At 48.1% G+C, this 22721-nt stretch overlaps 1 long non-coding RNA gene across 1 annotated transcript; it reads left to right on the top strand.

Annotated features, from left to right (window-relative positions):
* Window positions 1-6970: 6970 nt before the first annotated feature.
* LOC143272459 (uncharacterized) lies at window positions 6971-10621 on the top strand. Its single transcript, XR_013050056.1, has 2 exons — window positions 6971-7526; window positions 10450-10621. It is a non-coding gene; the product is annotated as an uncharacterized LOC143272459 (long non-coding RNA).
* Window positions 10622-22721: the final 12100 nt, after the last annotated feature.

The following is a 22721-nucleotide window of genomic DNA, read 5'->3' as shown; positions in this document are numbered from 1 at the left end:
TTCACCTCGGCTGGGGATGCAGCTCAGTGGTAGAGTGTTTGCTTCTCACTTGAAGAACCTGTGTTTGATCCCCAGCACAGAAAAACTAGTAAGTCACTTGTTCTTTTTTTCTGTTTGAATTGATGTCAAAACCTGGGGCCTCCCGCATGCTAAACATAGGTCCTTCCAGCCCATAGCATTTTCTTTTTACTTTTTAAATGTAAAATATTGGAACTTATTCTTGTGGTTTGCATTATGATTTTAGTGAACAGTTCTGATGTAGAGCAGGAGTTCTCAACCAGGTGATGGTAACTTTTGACCCTAGGAGTATTTGACAATGTTTAGAGACTTTGGGGGTGGGGAGTTGGTTTTTCAAGACAGGGATTCTCTATGTAATCCTAGCTGTCCTGGAACGCACTCTGTAGACCAGGCTGGCCTCAAACTCACAGAGATCCCCCTGCCTCTGCCTCCGCCTCCGGAGAGCTGGGATCAAAGGCTTGCGCCACCACTGCATGGCAATTTAGAGACATTTTTGCTATGGTTTTCCGTAACTAGTGGTGTTTCTCCTGGCATCTAGTGGGTTGCAACAAGGAACGCTGAACTTCCTATCAGAACAGCCCTTTGGACCAAGAAATTCTTGGTCCATCAACAGTGCCAATGCTGAGAAATACTGATCCAGAACAAACGACCCCCCCCCCCCCGCGCCCTGCCCCGCGCCCCCGTGCCCTTTGAAGCAATTTTATTTTCTTTATCACCTTGTCCCTCCTCTTTGTCGCTCTAGTAGAACAGGGCATGAGATCAGTGAGATCAGAGAGGGCTGGTGGCAGCTAGAACAGGGCTGGCCACCAGGCAGGCAGAATGAGTGTCTGTCTTTCCAGCCACTAGACCCAGCCAAATGATTTGAATTCACCCATGCAAATTAGCAGCGGCCCACCAGCCAAGCGTCTCGCCCAGCGAGCTGGGACAGCGAGACACACACACACACACACACACACACACACACACACACACCACACACGGGTAGGGGGTGACTGATGGCCCTGGCCACTGCACATCAATCAGTAGTCAGTTTATCAGCGGACCGGCAGGCATCCCGGGAACCCAGATCATTATTGTCACCAAAGGCTGGCTAGGGGGGCGGGGATCTGCGCACCGCACCGCGGGCCCTGCCAGCTCTTTCATCTGGGCCTGGGATGGTCCGCGGGGCTTGCCGCCACCTGCTTTACTGCGACATTATCCTGCTCCCGGTGGGGGCTGCACAGCTGGGACCCGGCCCTGTGTGGTCCGCAGTGCTGTCCCAGCTGTTGCCGCTGCGAATGAGGAGCCTGGACTGAAACTTCCGAGCATCGTGCCCTTGCAAGAGGCCTGTGGGTGAAAGGGGTAAGGCAAAAAGAAAAACGCAGGTCCACCCAAGCTGTGCAAGGGACCGCAGGGGGCGGATTGATTTCTCCTGTGCAGAGCTTCTGCAGTCTCCAGCTCAAGTTCTTGGAAGCCGCTGTTCTGCCTTCCCTTCCTCTGGCTCTCTCTGGTTGCAGCCCTCTGTGTGTGAGTGCAGAGGCCTAGGTTTGTGTGAGCAAGGGTGGATGAGGGGAAACCCTTCTTAGCCTCAGTGTCCTCTTCCATGGAAGGGGTGTGTGTGTGATCAAATAAATCTTTAAGGTTGCAAAAGCTTTCCTTGCCTGGCGGTGGAGGCGCACGCCTTTAATCCCAGCACTGGGGAGGCAGAGGCAGGCAGATCTCTGTGAGTTTGAGGCTAGCCTGGGCTAAAGAGTGAGTTCCAGGACAGGCACCAAAACTACACAGAGAAACCCTGTCTCAAAAAACAAACAAACAAAAAAAGTTTTCCTCTGGGTTTAAAAATAAAGCTCCCTAGTATGGCCCTGGGTCTTGTGCCACACACACACACACACACACACACACACACACACACACACGCGCGCGTGCGCGTGCGCGCGCGTGCGTTTCAACCTGGTGCTGCACCCTGCTCTCTGTTGCCTGCCCTTTGAACACACGACTCCTGTCTTTCACAGTTTTCCGGAGCAATCCTAAGAAGCACGAGTGGTGTATCACGTGTATGGTCGGTGGCCATGGGGAAGTTACTTGAGCTGGTGGCTTACTCTCCCGACACATCAGTCTCTCCTTCCGGAAGACTAGCATAGCCAATGGGGTCCTTGACTCACAGGGCCATTGTTCAGAGCAAATGAATCGGAGCCTGCTGAGCTTCCCCAAATCCAGAGACCACCAAGGGGCCAAGTTCCCTGGCCCCATTATCATTTTCAGAACCTGTTCTCAGTCATGTCTTAGACATCAGCTCCGTGGTTACCCTCTTCCAGGAAGCCTTCCCAGATTCCTCCCTGTGGCTGGCTGAGACAGCTGCCCCTCCTGTGGCATCTGACTCACCCTGGGCTCCCCTCTTTCACCACCCTAGTGGCCTGTGTAGTAACTGCCATTTTACTTGTCTAAGGTCTCCTCAATAGATTATCAATGGCCAAGTGTGGTGGTACATGCCTCAAAGTTCAAGTCCAGCCTGGTCTACATAGTAAGTTCCAGAATGGCCAAGGCTATGTACGGTAACCCTATCTCAAAAAACAATAACAACAACAATGTCACTTCCTCCCTCCAGCCTAGAGGTGGGAAACAAACATTTCCTGCCCCAAGTCAGTCATGTTTCACCTAACTAGAAGAATATAGGCATATATATACATATATATACACATACATATATACATATATGTAGTTTGTGTATGTGTGAACTTATGTCTACCATGTGCATGCAGGAGCCCTCGGAGACCAGAAGAGGGTGTCAGATTCCCCTAAATAGATGGTTGTGAGTCACCAGGTTGCTGGGAACCGAACTTGCATCCTCTGAACCACTGAGCCATCTTTCCAGTCCAGAATATAGACATTTTAAATCAGAAATTAAACTTTGAAAAGGAGATGATGCTAATAAAAAGAAAAAGCCTATATAAAATTTAAAATTTTATCTATTTATGCTGCTGAGACCAAGGCTTTACGCATACTAGGGAAGCGCTGTGTCACTGAGATTTACCCCCAACTCATTCCACGTTTTTTTAAAGCCCAATTTTTTGAAATCTAAAAAAAGTATACTTTCTTTTTAAAACAATGAATTGTAGCTTGGTTGGTAGAGTGCTTGTCTAACAAGTACAAACTCATGGGTCTGGTCCTCAGCACTGCTTAAACCAGATGGGGCAGTCAGTGCCTGCCTGTAATCACAAGGCTGGATAGGCAGAGGGAAGATGATTAAAAGGGTATCCTCGGCTACACTCTCAATTCAAAGCTGACCTGGGCTGCATGAGAATCCCCCGAATTTTCCTAGTTTCACATCCAAATGGATTTCTGAACCTGTAGCTGCGTCACCTGGAGGGAGAGCTGGCTCTTCTTTCCAGTGAACCTCACCCGGCCAGCTGCATCACTCAGTTGGACCCCAAAGAGGTGATTGTCACATGAGGCTATTGTGGCAGCCAGAGCACCTTTGAGAGTGAAAGGGGGCTTATTAGCCACCACAAGGAAACCTGAAAGCCCAGGGAAATCATTCTCCATTGCAGAGGAGGGGGCCTTGGTCATCTTCGAGAGTTACATCACATACTTACCATCAAATAAGCATTCCATAAGTGGCAATCGCTGCTAGCTTTCTTGTGTGTGTGTGTGTGTGTGTGTGTGTGTGTGTGTGTGTGTGTGTGTGTGTGTGAAAGAGAGAGAGAGAGAGAGAGAGAGAGAGAGAGAGAGAGAGAGAGAGAGAGAGATGCATAGGGATAGGACCTTACCACTGAGCAACATTCCCAGCCCTAGGTTTTTGAAGACACGGGTGCCATGATGTAGTTCAGGGGGCTCCCCTCTGGGTGCTGGGATTACAGGCATGTGCCACCACATTTAACACAATTAGCATCACTCTTTTCTGTCTTCTATTTTCTTTTCTCTCTCTCTCTCTCTCTCTCTCTCTCTTCCTTCCTTCCTTCCTTCCTTCCTTCCTTCCTTCCTTCCTTCCTTCCTTCCTTCCTTCCTTCCTTTCTTTCTTTCTTTCTTTCTTTCTTTCTTTCTTTCTTTCTTTCTTTCTCTTTCTTTCTTTCTTTTTTTTTTGAGACCAATTAGGTTCACCTCCAACTCACCATGTAATCATGTATCAGGCATGATGACCTTAAACTTCTGACCCTCCTACTTCCCATAGTCCTCTGCTGTCAGACTTTCTCACAGCCTCTGTCTCTCTCTGTCTCTCTCTCTCTCTCTCTCTCTCTCTGTGTGTGTGTGTGTGTGTGTGTGTGTGTGTGTGTGTGTGTGTGTGTGTCTCCTTTCCTTTCTTCTTTTCTCATTCCTTGCCCACCACCTATCATGAATTCTTCCCAATCACCACTCAACACTTCTGGGGGAGCAGAACATTTTTTAGCAACCCCTTCTGGGACTTGGCTTGCAAAACCTCCAACAAGACAGGCCCTGCGATTTCTCTGCCCTTTTGCTGAAAACATCTGTGTGGACAGAGGCACAAAGGCCTCCAGCTGTGAGATTCGAGTCCTGTGGGTGAGCACAGCCCCCTTCCACACAGAGGCCTGTGCCTCTGTGCTCTCCGTGAACAATTAGCTGGACGGTGTCCCGCTGGCTTTCAGCAGGTAGGCCCGCCACAAAAGAAGCTGTCTGCACACAAGCCTCCCTGCACCAGGGACAGGAGGGCCAGACTGAAAGGCACAGCCTTTGGTGTTTGCAAGTGAAGGGTTTATGTTTCACAAAAGTAATCCCTGCAATGCATCCTGTCTAAGCACATGAAATGAAGGACTTGGGAGGGAGAAGACTCTTCAGATATTATTTTGAAGCCAAGGAAAAGGATAACTTTTGTCGAACCAGTAAATAGCAAAGAAAATGAAGGAACGGAGGGGAGCGGTCCTTCACACCAGCAGAGTGAAGGAGGGTCAAGCGACTAGCAATCCTTTCCGCCTTTCTTTCCTTTTGGTTGTGTTTTGTCTTGAGATAGGGTATCATCTAGCCGAGGCTGACCTCAAACTCACTATGTAACCAAGAATAACCTCGAACCTCTGATTCTCCCAGATCCCTACTCCTCTCTTGGAAGACTCTTACTGTGGGGAGAAACTGGAGGCGGGGGTGCAGGCTAAAAATATCAGGGGAGAAAGTGACAGAGACTTAAAAATGATTTTTTTACATTCCTTGTGTACACGCGTGTGTGCACACACACCATGATATGGATGTGGAGTTCAGAAAGCATCCTGTCCTTCCACCGTATGGGTCCTGGGGATCAAACTCAGGTCCTTAGGCTTGATAGCAAGTGCCTTTACCCCTGAGCCATCTCTCCAGCTCTGGTGTGTGTGTGTGTGTGTGTGTGTGTGTGTAAAACCAGGGATGACTTTGAACTCCTGACCTTCCAGCCTCTCTCTCTCTCTCTCTCTCTCTCTCTCTCTCTCTCTCTCTCTCTCTCTCTCTCTCTCTCCCTTTCTTTTCTCATTTTCTTTCCTCTTTCCTTGCCCACGACTTATCACAAATTCCTACCAATCACCCAGTCACCATTCAACACTTCCGGGGGTGAGATACGTATATACATATATAATATATTATATGAAAATCTGCGGCAGCCGGAGGCAGCTCCTGGGCAGCTCTTCCAGTGAGTGCCCAGGAATCCCTGGGAGGTAGGAGGGAGGGAGGGAGGGAGGAGTTGGTGAAGGAGAACCACAGAGCTGTGGATGCCCAGTCTCTAATTCCAGACTGCACCCCACCCTCCCTTTCACCTTGGTTTCCAAAAGGGTGTTCCTGGCCATGGATGGAAAGTGTCAGACAAAGGCTATGGATGGTGACTCATGTCCCCACCCAGTCCCCGCCAGCTTTGAGGTGTGTGCTCTGGGGAGCGATCCAGACAGCAATGACTTGGAAAGCCACTCAGATTCACGCCAAACCACCTGTGACCACAGGTGTAGTTCCAATAGCCCTGTTGTTTCCGTGGTTTTGTCTCTCTGGCGAATTCACGGTGAGCTGTCCACTGCATGGTGGTGACTTCAGTGTCAACCACCCAAGGGAGAGGACCAGCTTGCCATGAAGATCTGCCTCCATGTCTGTGACCACCTCCACCATCATCCCTTAGTTATAAGCCCTGAGAGGACAGGAGCCCGATCATAGAGCCCCCTGCACACACAGCATTTGATATCTGGTCCTATTTGACAATAGGCACTTAATAACTAAGTAGATTAGTAAGCATTCCCACGTCCCTGCTGCTTGAAGAAGCACTAGCCCACTCGAGCATGTGGCTCTGGCAGGCCTGGCTCTTCTCTCTGATTCCCTCTGCCCTCCTGAAAACTGTTAGATTACATTCCTGAAGCTAGCCCGCCAGGTCTATTTCCTTATTTGGCTACTCTTCCTCCTAAGGCTGAACACCAAGGTCCAGCCATCAAAGTGTTGAAGTCCAGCAATCAAAAGCCCCCTTTGTCTCACCTAATTAGCATTCCTAATTAAAATTAAACATCCCATCCTAACACCCTTGTACCTTTATAGACTGCCATTTTCCTATGTGCCACGTCTGTCTCCGCTCTATCCAGAGGCAGTCCTTTGTTCGCCCCCCTGCAGGACAAATATTCCTGCCACCTCTCCCTTGTCCCCCTCCCCCCTCTCCCTGTTCCCTTCCCCTTCTCCCTCATCCTCTATCTCCAGTCTTTGTCCCTTATCCCTGCCCTCTGTCCCTTTGGGGGAAATCAATCTCCTTTGTGCAGAGAACTTGATCTTGGGGTGTCTTGAGCTGACTCCGAGGTTCCCTACATTGCTATTACTGCTTGAGTTCCGTGGCCTCCTTCATCAGTACTATGGGCCATTATAAGTCTCGATAGCTGTCACTTCAAAGATGGTAAAGTAGGAATGTTTTAGGATGCTGATGTGCGTGTGTGGTTGAAAAGAGCTGGTGTTCTGGGGGTAGAATGTGTGTGTGTGTGTGTGTGTGTGTGTGTGTGTGTGTGTGTGTGTACACATGCATGCACAAGTGCACATATATCACGTTGCCTACGTGAAGGTCAGAGCACAATCTCAGATATCAGTGTGAGGATGGAGAATTATACTTTGCGTGAGGCAGGGACTGTTGTTATCTGCTGCTGGCCCACCAGTTTCTGGGGGTCCCCCTGTCTCCTTCCATATTGCTGCAGGAACACTGGGGTTACAGAGGAACACTACCTGCATCTAATTTCCCATGGGCTCTAGAGATCCGACTTGGTTCCTCCAGCTTGTGTGGCAAGTGTTTAACCACTGAGCCATCCTCCTACCCTATGCCGTGAGTGAGGTTTGAATGAGGTAAGTCCCACACCGTCCCTCGGTCCGTGATCATGACTATCCTCCACTGGGAAGTGGAGGTGACTGTCTGCAGCGTGCTGAAGAAGAAACCTAAGCCTGTGGAGAATCTGCCAGAGAGCAGAACCAGATCTCCTGCCACTGTCTGTCCCTCAGACCACCACAGCTGCAAGAAAGAGGTGCAGTGACCACCTCCGCCCTGCTAGAAGAAGAAGTGAAACGCAAGCCACCAGCGCAGGAAAGGAGAGAAGGAACTAGCTGAGGTGAGGACCGGCCAGGGCTCCTGTCCTGTGGAGTGGGCCATCTAGGACAAGGTCAAGTCCCGGGCAGTGTGAGGGTGGAGGCTGTGGAGGACAGTGATACCAGAGTGGGCAAGGGGTGTAAAGCAGGTCCCAAGAATGCGGAAGGAAGTGCGTTTATCTACATTAACAAGAACAGAAAGGGAAGTTGTTTGCATCTGGCCAACACCTTAGCAGCACCCTCCATCTATAAGAAGGTGGGGGGAACTGTCTCTGCAACCTTCGCTTTCAAAAGCCTTCTCAGAGAAAGCACAGGCTTCTGGTTCTTAGAAGCTGCCCTCTCCATACATGCATAAACATCTTGCAGCTATGGGGTCGGACTCTTACCTGGCCTGTCTGGTCGTCTAAGGGTGGCTGCCTGCACTTTCAGCCCACCCATTTTACAGATGCGGAAGCTGGGTCTGGGTTCTGATGTCTGTGTACTTAGCTCTATCATTAGCTGGCTTCCAAGGCCAGACCTTTGTTTTTCCATCTGTAGATTTCAGCCTTATCTACTATTCTCAATCCTTTCCTTTCTCTCCTTCCTTATGGATCCAAGGGTGTGGGGCCTGTAGGCAAAAGTCACCCTATCAGATGGAACATATTCTTAGTCAATAAGCCATCACAAGGAGTCATGTGGGTGACTAGATGGCAGCATGTACACCTAGCATGCCTACGGCTCCGGGTTTCATCCCTAGCAGCACCAAATTACAAAACAGAACAAAACAATGCTGGCCTTGAAGTTAGCCTCTGGAAGCATGTGACCAGGGATTACAAACCCTCACCCCAGACAAGCAGAAGTGTGGCTTCCCACACAGGGCTGACTCCCTTCCGGAGCAATGCTGCTGCAGGCTGGGGGAAGCTATTTGCTTCTTTTGGCACTCCAGCTCAGGATATGTGTAGGTCTTAGCCCAGATGGGATGGATGCTCCCCAAGCAGTAACTGAGTCCACCGGGGCTGAGCACCTGAGGTGGGTCAGGCATCCCACTAACAGCAATCATCTCCTTCCGCACTAAGAGCTGCCACACAAAGCAGTGGTTCTCAACCTGTGGGTCCTGGCCCCCTTTGGGGAGTCACATATCAGATATTCACATTATGATTCATAACAGTATCAAAATTGGAGTTATGAGGTAGCAGCTAAATAACTTTATGGCTGGGGGTCACCACACCATGAGGAATTGTATTAAAGAGTCGCAGCGTTAGGGAGGTTGAGAACCACTGCCATAAAGGCACACACACCTTTTGTACCCATTTCACACTTGAGGAAGCTGAGACTCAGAGAGAACACCTTGCCCAGGATCGCCTCAGCTACTCCATTCAACCAGTTCTAAGGGGGTGCATCCTGTGTAGTTTTCTTAAACAAAACTTTTTTTTTTTAATGTGTATGGGTGTTTTGCACACATGAATATGTGCATGGCATGTGTGCCTATGCTGGATGCCCACGGAGGCCAGAAGAGGGCATCTGACTCTCTGGAACTGGAGTTACAGATGGCCGTGAGCTGGTTAGCGAGCCCACGTCCTCTGAAGAACAGCCAGCGCTCTTTACCTCTGAGCCTTCTCTCCAGCCCCTGTAATTTTCTTTTAAAATTAGGACTATTTCTTTTTCTATAAGGAATCCAGATTGTTTCTGTTTCAGAGAATATTCACAGATAACATGGCATGTTACCTGCAATTTGATTTCAACAAATCCAGGTTGCTTGTTTGAACTGTAGCTTTTCTGTCTTGTTTTATGTGTCTGGTGTTTTCGCCTGCATGTGTGTCTGTGCACCGTGTGCCTGCAGTGGCCACGGTGATCTCAAGAGGACACTGGATCCCCTGGGACTGGAGGTATAGATGGATTTTAGCCATCATGTGGGTGCTGGGACTTGAACCCCAGTCCTCTGGAAGAATAGCAGTGCTCTTAACCACTGAGCCAACCCTGTTTGTTTGCTTTTTAATCAAGAGGATCATAAAGAGAAAGCAAAATCATCCACAAATGCAAGCTAGCTTTGGGGTCTGAATTTCATTATGCCATTCTTTCTTGTCATGAACACTTGAAAATGGTGATGGCAATTTTTTAGAAAGTTCTTTTCCAGACATGGTCCTGTGTGTCCCAGGCTATCCTTGAACATTAGGGAAGATGAACTTGAACATTGTATCCCAGGCTATCCTTGAACATTAGGGAAGTTGAACTTGAACATTGTATCCCAGGCTATCCTTGAACATTAGGGAGGGTGATCCTCCACATCAGCCTGCTGAGCACTCAGATCATTATCCTAGTCCCCAATGTCCAGTTTACCAGGACCTCAAGCTGGGCAAGCACCCTACCCTGGTCAAGCTTCATTCCCAATACCTCCCCCCATGTTTTAAATTTAAAATTTAGGTAATTACGGTTATCTCCCAGAGAGAATCATTCAGGACCCTCCCAGATAGCAAAGGCAAATGACTGTTGTTAAGTCCTTGATATAAAATAATAGTTTTTGCTGTTGCTATTGTGGGTTTTTGTTTGTTTATTTTTGTTTTTCGAGACAGGGTTTCTTTGTGTAGCCCTGGCTGTCCTGGAACTAGCTTTGTAGACCAGGCTAGCCTCAAACTCAGAGAGATCTGTCTGCCTCTGCCTCCTGAGTGCTGGGATTAAAGAAACACGCCACTACCTCTGTGCATAGTATTTTCTTAGATCCTATATGTGGTCGTTTGAATGTAATTGGCCCCCATAATCTCATAGGGAGTGGCACTATTAGGAGGTGTGGCCTTGTTGACGTAGGTGTGGCCTCATTGGAGGAAGTGTGTCACTGTGGGGGGCAGGCTTTGAGGTCTCTTGTGTTGGGCCCTGACCCCCCTTCCTTGAGTAGCTGTTGCCTTGCTTGCTGACCTTGACCAGATGTCCTCCCTATGCTAATTCCCTGCCGGTTTCCTTCCTCCTCAACAGCCTGCCGGAGGTTCCTGTTTGTGTATCCTGCATATTTGGTGTAAACAGCTAGGATGCAAATATGTAAAACATCTGTAGCACTCTTCTGCCCTCCGGGGTTCTCCCTCTGTGCTGTAAGCCTGTATTTAAGGCCTCTTCCCTCCTTCAATAAATGACATTCTACTGAGATGAACGACCCGCTGTCTTGTCTCTGTTTTTAATCCTCAGCTCCTCGATCGGTCATGGTGAATGGGTGGTAGCGTGGGCGCTACACCCTTGCTCAAGATACTGCTCAATGTCATAGTCCTTCTGTTGCCTTCTGGTAAAGATGTAGCTAGCACCATGTCTGCCTGCATGCCGCCATGCCCCTGCCGTGATGACAATGAACTGAACCTCTGAAACTGTAAGGGAGTCACCCAATGAAATGTTTTCCTTTATCAGAATTGCCGTCATCATGGTATCTCTTCACAGCAATAGACACCCTAACGAAGACGCTATACACATACTCCTGTAAACTTCCAATTGTCTATACCATAATACCTCACCAAGGTGAACACTAGAACATTATGTTTAGGGGATAATGACACTTTCAGCACGGGCTCTTTTGGGTATGGGGTTAGAGATCAAGCCCAAGACCTTATGCACCCTGGGCAAGTATTCTGCATTTCAAAACAAGGAATTTTTGATCCATGAGTTGTTGCATCTGTAGATGCCGGATCCACAGATAGGGAAGATCAACTGTAAATTCAGATGTTGGAAAGGCCCTGTTGTGGGGGTGGCAGTGTCTCAGATCAACTAGAAGCTGAAAGCACTTTAGGGCTGCCTGCTGAAGGCTTTCATTATGGCCTCCTGCTTCTGCCCACAAGGAGGAGGCAAGCTCTGGATCCCAGAGAACAGCAGCTGGTGGAGTGGTGGCTGTGTGTTAGAGCTCTCAAATCTGCGCTGTGGTTTCACGATAGAGCCTGGAACCATTTATGGTTCACATTCACCCAGTCTGCAGATTTGGGGAATCTCTTATAAATGTTCCCACCAAAGGCTCCATGGCTGCCCACATCCTAGGACACCCAGTCCATTGGGGAAGCCAAGATCTCTGGCTCCCACTTGATGACCAAGTGTCCATCTGGGAGGGACCCTGCACACCCTTCTTTTGATTACTTTTCTATTGCTGTGTTAAAACAGTATGACCACAAACAACTTGGGGTGGGCGTTTTGTCAAACAACCCTCAGGTCACACTCCATCCCTGAGGGAAGTCAGAGCAGGGAGCTGGAGGCAGGAACTGAAGCAGAAGCCGTGGAGGAACGCTGCCTACTGGCTTGCTCAGTTTGCTTCATTTCTTTTTGTTGTTGTTTTTGGTTTAGAGTGTTTTTCTTTGTTTTGTTCTGTTCTATGGGTATGAATGTTTTGCCTGCATTTGTGGATGTATGTACTACACCATAGTTGTGCCTGGTTCCTGAGGAAGTCAGAAGAGGACTTCAGATCCCCTAACATGGGAGTTAGAGATGGTTGTGAGTCACTAAGTGGGTGCTGGGAATTGAACTCAGGTCCTCTGCAAGAGCAACAAGTACTCCTAACCACTGAGCCATCTCTCCTGCCCTATATTTGTTTATTTTTATTTTATATGTATGAGTTCTTTACCTGCGTGTATGTATGTGTACCACATACATGCCTGGTGTCTGTGAGGGTGGAAAGGGGTCAGATCCACTGGACCTGGAGTTAGAGACAGCTGTGAGCCACCATGTGGATACTGAGAATTGAACCCAGCTCCTCTGCAAGAACAGCAGGAGCTCTTAATAGCTGAGCCATCTCCCCAGCTCACTCAGCCAGCTTTCTTATACAACTCAGGACCACTTGCCCAGTGAGGATACAGCCTCCATGGGCTTCACCCTCCCACATCAATCATTAATGAAGAAAATGTCCTGCAGACTTGCCTACAGGCCATCTGACTGATGGAAGAATGTTCTCAGTTGAAGGTCCTCTTCCCAGATAACTCTAGCTTGTGTCAAGTTGACCAAAAAAAAATTCAGACACTGCTCCTGCTCAGGCCCAGCACCTTAAAGGAGTGGACCTGACCTTTCAGACTCCTCTGCCTCTAGGAGAGCATGGCCTTTGTTGTGCTGAGTTATAGCCATTTATTTAATAATTATTGCTGATTGTGATGGTACACACTTTAATCTTAGCCCAGAGGAGGCAGAGCAGGTAGATCTCTATGAGTTCAAGGCCAGCTAGAGCTACATAGTGAAACCATATCTCCAAACAAAATAATAATTTATTGAGCATCGACTATATGCTCTGGAGCAACATACAGAAGACAGATGAATAAAGCCAGACTTGGTGGTACATGCTGGAAATTTCCAGCACTTGGGAAAGGAAATCGAGGCAAGAGGTTCAGGAATTCAAGGACATCTTTGGTTGAATGGTAAGTTTGATACCAGCCTAGGTTACCTGTGATACTGCCTCAAAACAATAGCAGCAACAAAGATGGATAAGTGGAAAGACAGATGATATCTATCTATCTATCTATCTATCTATCTATCTATCTATCTATCTATCTATCTATCTATCTATCTATCTATCCATCTGTCTATCCATCTATCTTTATCATCTATCTATATATGCTTATTTTTATTATGTAACAGATTGACCTCCATATTCTTATTTGCTGGGAAAAGAAAGTATGTACTGAACTTAAAAATAAAACAATAAACCAGGGTCTCATGTAGCCCATGGTGACCTAGAACTCAATATACATTTCCATACATGACCTTGAACTTCTGATTCTCCTATCTCAACCTATTAAGCACTGGGATTATAGGCATGTGTCACTGTTCTTGGCTTGTGTGGTGCTGGGGATCAAACCCAGGGCCTACTGCTCCCTGGGTAAGCACTCTGTCAATTGAGCCACACCCCCAAACAAGTAACGGACTTTATGGTCCCCATCATTTAATTATAACTTCAGTGTACTGCTTTGAGAAGTGTGACATACTTTGAGTAAATAGAAATGTGGCCTGCTTCGGCCAAGGCACTTTGAGGAGGAGGAGTCAAAGGCTTCTAGGAGAGAAGAACTGGACATGAGCAATGTTAGTTGGACAGACAGACAAAGGGCCTACCCACAGTGGAAGCAATCTCTGCAGACACCATGTGCACCAGACTCAGTGAGGAAGGGGAGCCGAGCAGTGTAGATGGCATGTCTGCTGAGTGTGGAGGGAAGGAGATGGAGGAGGTGGGAGAGGGGTGGAGGAATCATCGGAGGGAGCTTGATGGCCAAGTTCAAGATGATAGCAAGCACCCGAGGGTGGTGTCTGTGTGTGTGTGTGTGTGTGTGTGTGTGTGTGCCCATTGAGGCTGACCATCTACGTATGTTTTTTTTTTTAATAAACTTATTTATTTATTTATGTTACACCCCAGCTGCAGTTTCCCCTCCCTCCTCACCTCCCATTCCATCCCCCCACCCCACTCCCTCTGTTCCCACCCCCCAATCCACTCCTCGGTGTCTGTTTAGGAAAGGGCAGGTCTCCCCTGAGCATCAACAAAACATGGCCTATCAAGTTGCAGTAAGACTAAGCACATCCCCATGTATTAAGGCTGGGCAAGGTGACCCAGTACAAGGAGTAGGGTCCCAAAAGCCAGTAATAGAGTCGGAGACAGCCCCTGTTCCCACTGTTAGGAGTCCAACAAGATGACCTAACTACACAACTGTAACACATATGCAGAGTGACTAGGTCAGTCCCCTGCAGCTCTCTTGTTATCAGTTCAGTCTCTGTGAGCCCCTATGAGCCCAGGTGAGTTGATTCTTTGGGTTTTCTCGTGATGTCCTTGACCCCTCTGGCTCCTACAATCCTTCCTCCCCCTCTTCTGCAGGATTCCACAAGCTCCACCTAATGTTTGGCTGTGGGTTTCCATTAGTTGCTAGATGAAGTCTCTCTGATGACAATTGGGCTAGGCACCAATCTGGTCACAGGAGACGGCCAGCCCAGGCTGTGTATCGGCTATGACTACGAGTCTTAGCCGGGGTTACCCTTCCATCTGCACATACATAAAACAAACAAAGGTGTAGGAACAATGCTACCGGATGAGAGCAGGGCAGCATGGGCACTTCAGTGTCTGAGCTAGCTCCTGCGGTAAATTTTTCAGGATTGAAAAGTGTCCTTTTGATATAGCCGGGCGGTGGTGGCACACGCCTTTAATCCCAGCACTCGGGAGGCAGAGGCAGGCGGATCTCTGTGAGTTCGAGGCCAGCCTGGACTACCAAGTGAGTTCCAGGAAAGGCGCAAATCTACACAGAGAAACCCTGTCTCGAAAAACCAAAAAAAAAAAAAAAAAAGTGTCCCTTTGGGAAAATTCATGGGTTTGAATTTAAGGTTCCATGTACATTAGGCAAGCATTTAACCAACTGACATCAACACCTCCCCACCCACACTTTGACTTTTTTTAACATTTGTTTTATTTTTTAAATCGTCTTTTTATTTTTATATTTTGTATATGAGTGTTTGCCTACATGTATGTATGTATACCACATGTGTATAGCTGGTACCCTCAGAAGCCAGAAGAGAGCACTGGATTCCCTGGAACTGGAGTTATGGATGGTTATAAACTATCATATGGGTGCTGGAATCCAACTTGGGTCCTGTGCAAGAGCAGCAAGTACTCTTCACCTCTGAGCCATCTCTCGAGTCCCCCTTTTTTAATACTTCCTTCCATGGGTATTTGTCTGTTTATTTATTTGTGTGTGTGTGTGTGTGTGTGTGTGTGTGTGTGTGTGTGTGTGTGTGTGTAGGCATGCGCATTTGATTGCCCACATGCAAAGGTCAGAGGACAACTTCCAGAACTTGGTTCTCTTCTTCCACTATGCTGGTCCCATGAATTGAACCCAAGTCATCAGACTTGGTAGCAAGTGCCTTTCCTTGCTGGGCCATCTCCCCAACCTCACATTGACTTTTTAATTCTCAAAACTTCTTATCCTTTGTCCATGAACAGACACTCATGGTCTTTCAGTTAGCTAAGTAAAATAGCACTTTCCAACGCTGGCCAGGCAGATAGGGTCGTACACACAGCTACCAACCCAGGGGCGGTGACCTAGACTAACCTGCACACCTATCAGAGACGATTCAACCTCTGCACTTTCCGTCAGAGCTGAAAAAGGGTCACCTGGGGCTCAGTTTACAGAGGTGGCCACTGAGGCTCAGAAAGGACCTAGAAATTGCTTCCAGGGCAAGGTAAAGTGGCAGCAAGACTAAAAACCAGGTCCCCTGGCAGGTTCAGGAGTAGATGGCTATCAAGAGTGGAACTGAGAAGGGGCAGGGCAGGGAAACAGCTCTCCAGGGTTAGTATCTTACTGTGATGGTTATCGGTGGCTTGACGCCAAGAGGGTTAGGTCAGGACACTGGAGTCTCTGCATTAGGGGAAGAGAAAACGTGGAGAACAGTCTTTGCTCCAGGCATGGGTGCGCTGTGGAACGAGAATCTGCCTACACCTCTGTTTGCTGTAGATTTTTCTTTTCCTGTATAGCCTAAGATGACCTTGTGGTCCTCCTGCTTCGGCCTCCTGAATGCTGGGATTACAGGTGTGTGTCACCTTGGCTGAGAGCCAGCCATCACCAGCAAGCTATAGGGCAAGTGTTACAATGAAAGAGAGAAGACCCAGTTGGGCTTCCCAGGGGCCTCCGCCCTGCACCCTCTAAGGGCCCCACTCCAGTTCTCTGTCATCGCCGGCTGGGGGTTTTCCTGGCTCTGGGTCTGCATCACAGAGCCTCTGCTGTGACACTGCCCCAAGTCCTAGAGGCACTGCCCCAGCTGGAAAATCCCTCAGAGCCCAAGCAGCCTGTGACCATAGAGGCAGGAAACTGTGACACTGGAGGCAGGCAGGGTGTGGGGTTTATTCTTGGTATGTGGTTTGGGAAGGGCGGGGCTGGCGGGGGAGGGGCGGGATGAGAGGACAGAAATCCACAAAGGGGGAACCTTACTGAGAACCTCTCTCATCCCTTTGCTTCCAGCATGCCCCACCCCTTCATTGCCTTTCCTGGAAGCAGTAGGGGAATGGGGTTACATCTCAGAGTCACAGTGCAGAACCACTCCGTCAAGGACCCCAATCTCTCGGGCGATCTTAAGGAATAGTTGCCCTGAACTAATAAGCCTTTCAGATGCAAGGTTTATTTGCAGATAAGAGCTTGTTTTTGAGGTGCCATGCTTTGGCCATTCTAGGCAAGTACTCTACCACTGAGCTACACTTCCAGCTTTTATATATCTTTAAAAAGATATATTTTATATACATATTAATATATTGCTTATATATAATATATATGAAGAATACACACACACACACACACACACACACACACACACACACACACACACACACGTATCAAGACAGGGTAGCCCAGGCTGGCCTTGAACTCTTGACATAGCTGAAAATGACCTTGAACTTCTGGTTTTCCTTGCCTGCACCTCCTAAGTGTTGGAGTTACAGGTATGTCATGCTGAACACATAGCAAGTCCTCCATAACAGCCCCTTTATTTCTATCCTGCTTCAGCAGGTATGAACCCCATTTCGAAGAAGGGGGAACTGAGGCTTAAAAAGTAGACACCATTTTCCCATTGCCATGCATTTATGCTCTTTTCTACTCATTAGCAAATATTTATTGTGTCCTTGCCGTGTGGCTACCTGTTTAAGACAAGCAGGGTAGTCTTCAGTATTGTCCATGCTTTGTGAGGTTTATGTGTGCGTTCTAGCAAAGACAGACAGTGAACTGACACTCAGGTCAATAAGGAAATCACAGATGGGACAGGAAATAGACAGAGAGGAGATACAGTATGTGCGAGCGCGGTGACTTGCTGGAAACGAGAGAGGAAAGGCATTTTTAGGAGGGGACATGGGAGCTAGGACTTGAGGGTACAAAGGAGCTGTACAAAGGCAGATGTTAGCAGGGAGCAAAAGTGAAGGCCTTGGGAGAGAAGTGGACGCCAGATAGCCAAAGAGGCCTGTGAGACTGAGGTAGGTCAGGAAGAGCATGAGAGGCAGGTGGGGCAGGAAGAAGGCTTTGCAGAAGACAGGAGACACATGGTGATCTGGTCACCGTGGCCAATGCGTGTCTGCCTCTCATTACCAGATCTAGGCTCAGGGTAGTGTGACTCCCTGCATTCCTACCTGTGGTGGCCCCCTTGACATACACTGCATCATAGGACAGGTTGGGCTATTCTTGCCTCCAGCCAGGAGCTTGTCGGGGCCTGTGGATTCTTCACAGAGCAACGGGGTGAACCTCAGGTGATCACACCATCTGCCCTCAAGGAACAGAGTCAAACCCCGGGCTCTTCCCTGCCAGTCACCCCAGAGGCCTCTGGGGCTTTGACCTTTCTCCACCCACTGCTCTTCAGCCACAGAGGCAAGGTCAGCTTGACCTGGCTTCAAATTCTACCACTGTCACTCCTAAGCAGTGGGGCAGGGGACAGGCCAGTTAATCACCGGTCCTCACTTCCTTCCCCTGTGAAATAGAACCAGGCAGATCTCTTCCCCCAGGGCTACTGATAATGATGGATGGAGCAGCAATAGCCAACCATGCTGGAGGTGACTTTGGGCCAAACACAGGCTCATCACTTTACAAACTTTAACTCACTTTCTCGTATAGGCTACGTGTTGTTAGGAGTTCGTGGACACGTGACCTGTGCATGCACAGCAAGCTGGCCGCCATTTGGAAAATCCCACACTTGTGTTTTGTCCTTCCCTGGTCTCTGTCTGTCTTTTTTTGTTGTTGTTGAATCAGGGTCTGTCAGTGGCCTAGAACTCATCTATTAGGTTGGGCTGGCTGGACCCACAGTTTCGCACCTCCATCTAAGGATTCTCTGGTCTCTAGCTCCTCACCTCTGGACTTTCAATATGGATTCTGAGGATCAACCTCAGGTCCTCATGTTTTCCAGTACTTTACCAAAACGAACTGTCTCCTCTCTCCCCCTTCCCCCCCAGCCTGCTTTTTGTTAACCTTGTTCATTTTTATTTATCATTTTTGCCTTGTTTCTATGGGGTTTTTTTGTTTGTTTGTTTGTGTATGTGTGTGTGTGTCTTCCTTTTCCTGTTTTTGAGATGAGGTCTCACTCCGTAGCACAGGTTACCCTGACATTTATCATGTAGCCCAGGCTGGCCTCAAACTTGCAGTAATCTTTCTTTAGTCTCCTTAGTACTAGGACTACAGGTATGAGCTAGCACTTCCTACTAGAACACACTCTAAGGGCCATGAACTCGCTAATTCATTTGATTATAGAAATCTGCAGAAGAGAAGGGTATAGAGTCTCAGAGAGGTCAAGCAAGTTGCCTAGGGTCATAGAGCCGCCTGGGAGAAGGGCTGAGATTAGGAGCCTGGTAGGCTAGCGGAGGGTCAGGATCCAAACTGTACAAGCATTGCCTTTCACAAAATGCTATTTCCAGCTAGATGTGTTGACACACACCTCTAATCCCTGCATCTGAGAAAAGATAGAAGGATCAGGAGTTCAAGGTCATCCTCTGTGGCATCGTGACCAGGCTTTGCTAAGCAAGGCTAGCCTGCACTATATCAGACTGTCTCCCAACATGGTAGCTTTCTTGTGGTTTGGGTCAGTGACCATGGTTTTCAAGCTTGTCCTTTCTTGCCTTGTGTCCTTGAGCATGCCTGCGAGCTCCAGGTGTGACCCAGACCACCATCAAAGGACTAAGAATAAACAGACTAGAGCTAGTCCATTGAACATAGACGGCAGCATTATCATGTATGTATACCTCACAGGCACCCCAAATCTTTCAAGACTTCCCAGTGTCTGCAGTACCAGCCTAGTCTGTGTGGCCTCCAGGTGGTGGTGAAATCTCTGAGGGCTCAGGATGTAGAAAACAGGGGGAGCTTGTGTCTTCCAGTAAGCAGGCCAGGGCTTGAAGGAAGGGGTGTCGGGGGGAGGAGTTCACAGTGATGATTATCAATGAGTGAAAACTTCCCTCTTCCTGCATGCTGCAATGTACGGCTCGGCTCGATGGAGGTCTCCCTCCCCTGAGCCTGTCACTGCGGAGGGTCTTCTCTCCCCAGCTCTGCCTGGCCTCCAGAAGAGACCCCTGACCAAATCGGTACTTCCCTGCATGCTCCTGATGCCTGAAGGCACCTGCCATTTGTAATGCAACCTACCTAACCTGGGTTAGACCCCCTTCCTAGGATGTGGGGTTACACCTCAGAACAAAATGGTCTTCAGAGAGCTTGTGTTCAAGTCTAGCAAACCTGCCCTGAGAACGGCTACTATCTTTAACTGTGGTGCTGAGGACCCAGAGTGAAGCCTCATCTTCCTTAATGCAACAAAGATGATTGGGGCCAGTGAGATGGCTTAGTGGGCTAAGATGCTTACAGCCAAGAATTTGACCTGAACTCGACCCCTGAGACCCACAAGGTAGAAGGAAAAACTGAGGACTGCAGGTTGTCTTACACACACAAATACACACACACACACACACACACACACACACACACACACACACACATATATATATATTTAAATATACATATAATTTTTAAAATGTTAAAGAAACTAGCCAATCAAATTATGGTTCCTCCAAGAAATGGGCTTTCTCCTCTCTCCCCTCCCTCCCTCCCTCCTTCCCTCCCTCCCTGCCTCCTCCACTTTCTTTCTCAGTGTTGGGGGTGAAACCCAGGACCGCATACAAGTTAGGCAAGCATGCCTTTACTGAGGCTCCTTCCTCACTTTATTAAAGGGAGGAAAATAATTTCCATGTCTTTTCACTGTGATCGGGTAGCCAGCGTGGACACTTTACATTGTTGGCTATTTTTCCGTGATTTTAGATAGAATTTAGTTCTGTCCAGGACACACTTGGGTATTGGTGAACTGTTTGGAGAAGCAATGTGTGATGGCTTACGCCTATAAAGCCCAGCATTTGAGAGGCTGAGGCAAGAGGATTGCTGTGAGTCCAAGGCCAGCCTGGGCTGTATAGTGAGTTCTAGACCAACCTATACTTTAGTCTCAAATCAAAAAAAAAAAAAGGAAAAATATTCCAATAAGATTTCCCTTCTGCTGAGTTTTGGTTTCTGAAAGATACAACATTTGAAATATTTATCAGTTATTTATATTTTTATGTGAATGACTTTATTAGGAGACACTGGTCACAAGAAATGAGGAACAGGAAGACAATAAGTACAGAATTTGGAGATAAACTGAAAAAGCGGGGGCAGGGGTGGTGGTCAAAAAGCCATTATTTCATCCGAATTCATCGTGTTCTGGAAAATGTTCCAGATGAAGAAGGTGAAGTGTAAGGGCATCTGGCTGGCTACACGTCCAAGGGCTTGTCAAGACTCAGAAACACTAACCTCTCCCCTGAATCTCTTTCCAACACACCTAGCGACCAGGCTCATGATTGGCCCTGGGCCACCCTGGGAGGGGCAAAGAGCTTCTGTAAGCCCAGACACTATTCCTGGCTTTGCTGTTCCAAACACCTTGACCTTGTCCCTTCTGCTTGGGGCTTGTCTGAGGACAGTGTCAGCTTCCTGGGGTATGAGTCAGTACAGCTGTTCTGTGGCCTCGGCAGAAAGTACAGGTCAGAAAGACATTCGAGAACAATCCACAGAGAATGAATACATCATGAAGCACGAGCTGTGTGTTTGGGTCTCCCCACCTGAGCCCCGGAAAGTTTTAAATGGATATTTGTTCAACAGGAACAACGAACAAATCAAGCCCACAGATGCAGGGTGCTGAGCGTCAGCAGACGTTCAGGAGCGCCCGCCGTGGATGCTCCGTCTATAAACAGCAGACATAATCCCCACCTCTAATGCCACTTTGATCTCACTGATGTCATCATGGAAGTTCCATGAGGGCAGGGCAGGCTCAGTTCGTCCCCAGCATCCAAGAAAAACTTTGCCCCTAGGTGCGTACTGAAGGGTCGATGGATGCTCAGATAAAGGGCAAACGCCTAGGTTTCATTGGCTATGTCCCTTCGCAAGACTGAACAGAGCACTGAATCTGAAATTAGGCAGGAGTGATGGACAGTGTGTGCCTGTAATTCCAGCACATGGGAGATGGAGGCAGAAAGACTGGGAGTTCAAAGTCATCTTCTGCTACATATTGAGTTTGAGGACAGCACGGGCTACATAAGACCCTGCGTCAAAAACCAAATGAGGATGTAGCTCAGTTGCTAGAGTGCTTGGCTGGCATGACTGAAGCCTTGGTTTTGGTCCCTGGTACCGCACAAACGTGGTGTAGTTGTGCACACCTTCAATCCCAATACTTTGGTGATGGACATGGGGGCAGGTCAGATCACGTCTGTATGTCTTTGAAGCTGACTGCTCTTTGGTCTGTTTTGTGTTGGTCTGATTTCAAAGCAGGCAGGCGACCCGTCCCTGCAGTATGTTGAAGTGGTGCTCTCAAGATCTTTATGACCAAAGCGGGTGGCACTCAGTCAAGGCAGTCTACAGATGAAGACCTTGCCCTTCAGGGCCCACCATCCCCAGTGGGGCCTGCACTCTCTTGCCCACACTGCACCACACAGTCCTTAGGGTTGGTCTTTCTTATTTGTTGTGTGCTAGAGAGACTCTGAAACTCTGCTGTCTTAGAAATGTGTTTATGATAGCTGAACATGGTGGCAAATGTCTGTAATCCTTCCACATTAGAGGCCGAGGCACGGGGATCACAATGCTTTCAAGGCCAGTGTGGGTTATGACAAGAGATCAAGAATTATGGTTAGCCTGGGCTATATAGCAAAAACTTTTCCCAGAGTGGGTCGGAGTAGAGAAAAGAGAAACCTGACCATCCTCACTGAAAGGAAAAAAGGACTCATGTGCAATTATGTTATTGTTAGGAATAAACCCAGAACCCACGGGAGGTAAGTACTCTACCAATGAGCTACACCCCCAGGCTGTTGCTTTTATTTTTTTATTCAAAACTCTTACCTAGACAACAATTATGCCATTCTGCTTCCCCAGAGAAGTTTCTGAAGCCTAGGTTTCTCAGCCCTCATGTTCTGTGGCTCTCCTTCCACATACATGTCTATGTATGCATCATGCTAACATGTTTGAACTCTTTCATCCACTAGAACCTAGACAGTGTAGCCCAGGGGTTAGAAGTACACACAGTTGCCAGATAGTTGAAGGTTACTGTTCATTGACCGTGTGAACTCAAGGAAATCAATTCCTCCTCTGGACTCTATCCCTGTCTTTACAAAAAATGGGAATAGTGTCAACCACATAAGGTCAGTTAACTGTCAGCTAAGTATTTCTACCACTGAACTAGAGCCCCAATCCCTAGCTCTCTTTTTACTTTTTATTTAAAGAGAGAGAGAGAGAGAGAGA

The sequence above is a fragment of the Peromyscus maniculatus genome, chromosome 3 (genome assembly GCF_049852395.1).
Source record: "Peromyscus maniculatus bairdii isolate BWxNUB_F1_BW_parent chromosome 3, HU_Pman_BW_mat_3.1, whole genome shotgun sequence".
Classification (NCBI taxonomy): domain Eukaryota; kingdom Metazoa; phylum Chordata; class Mammalia; order Rodentia; family Cricetidae; genus Peromyscus; species Peromyscus maniculatus.
This window is presented reverse-complemented; position numbering and strand designations above follow the sequence as displayed.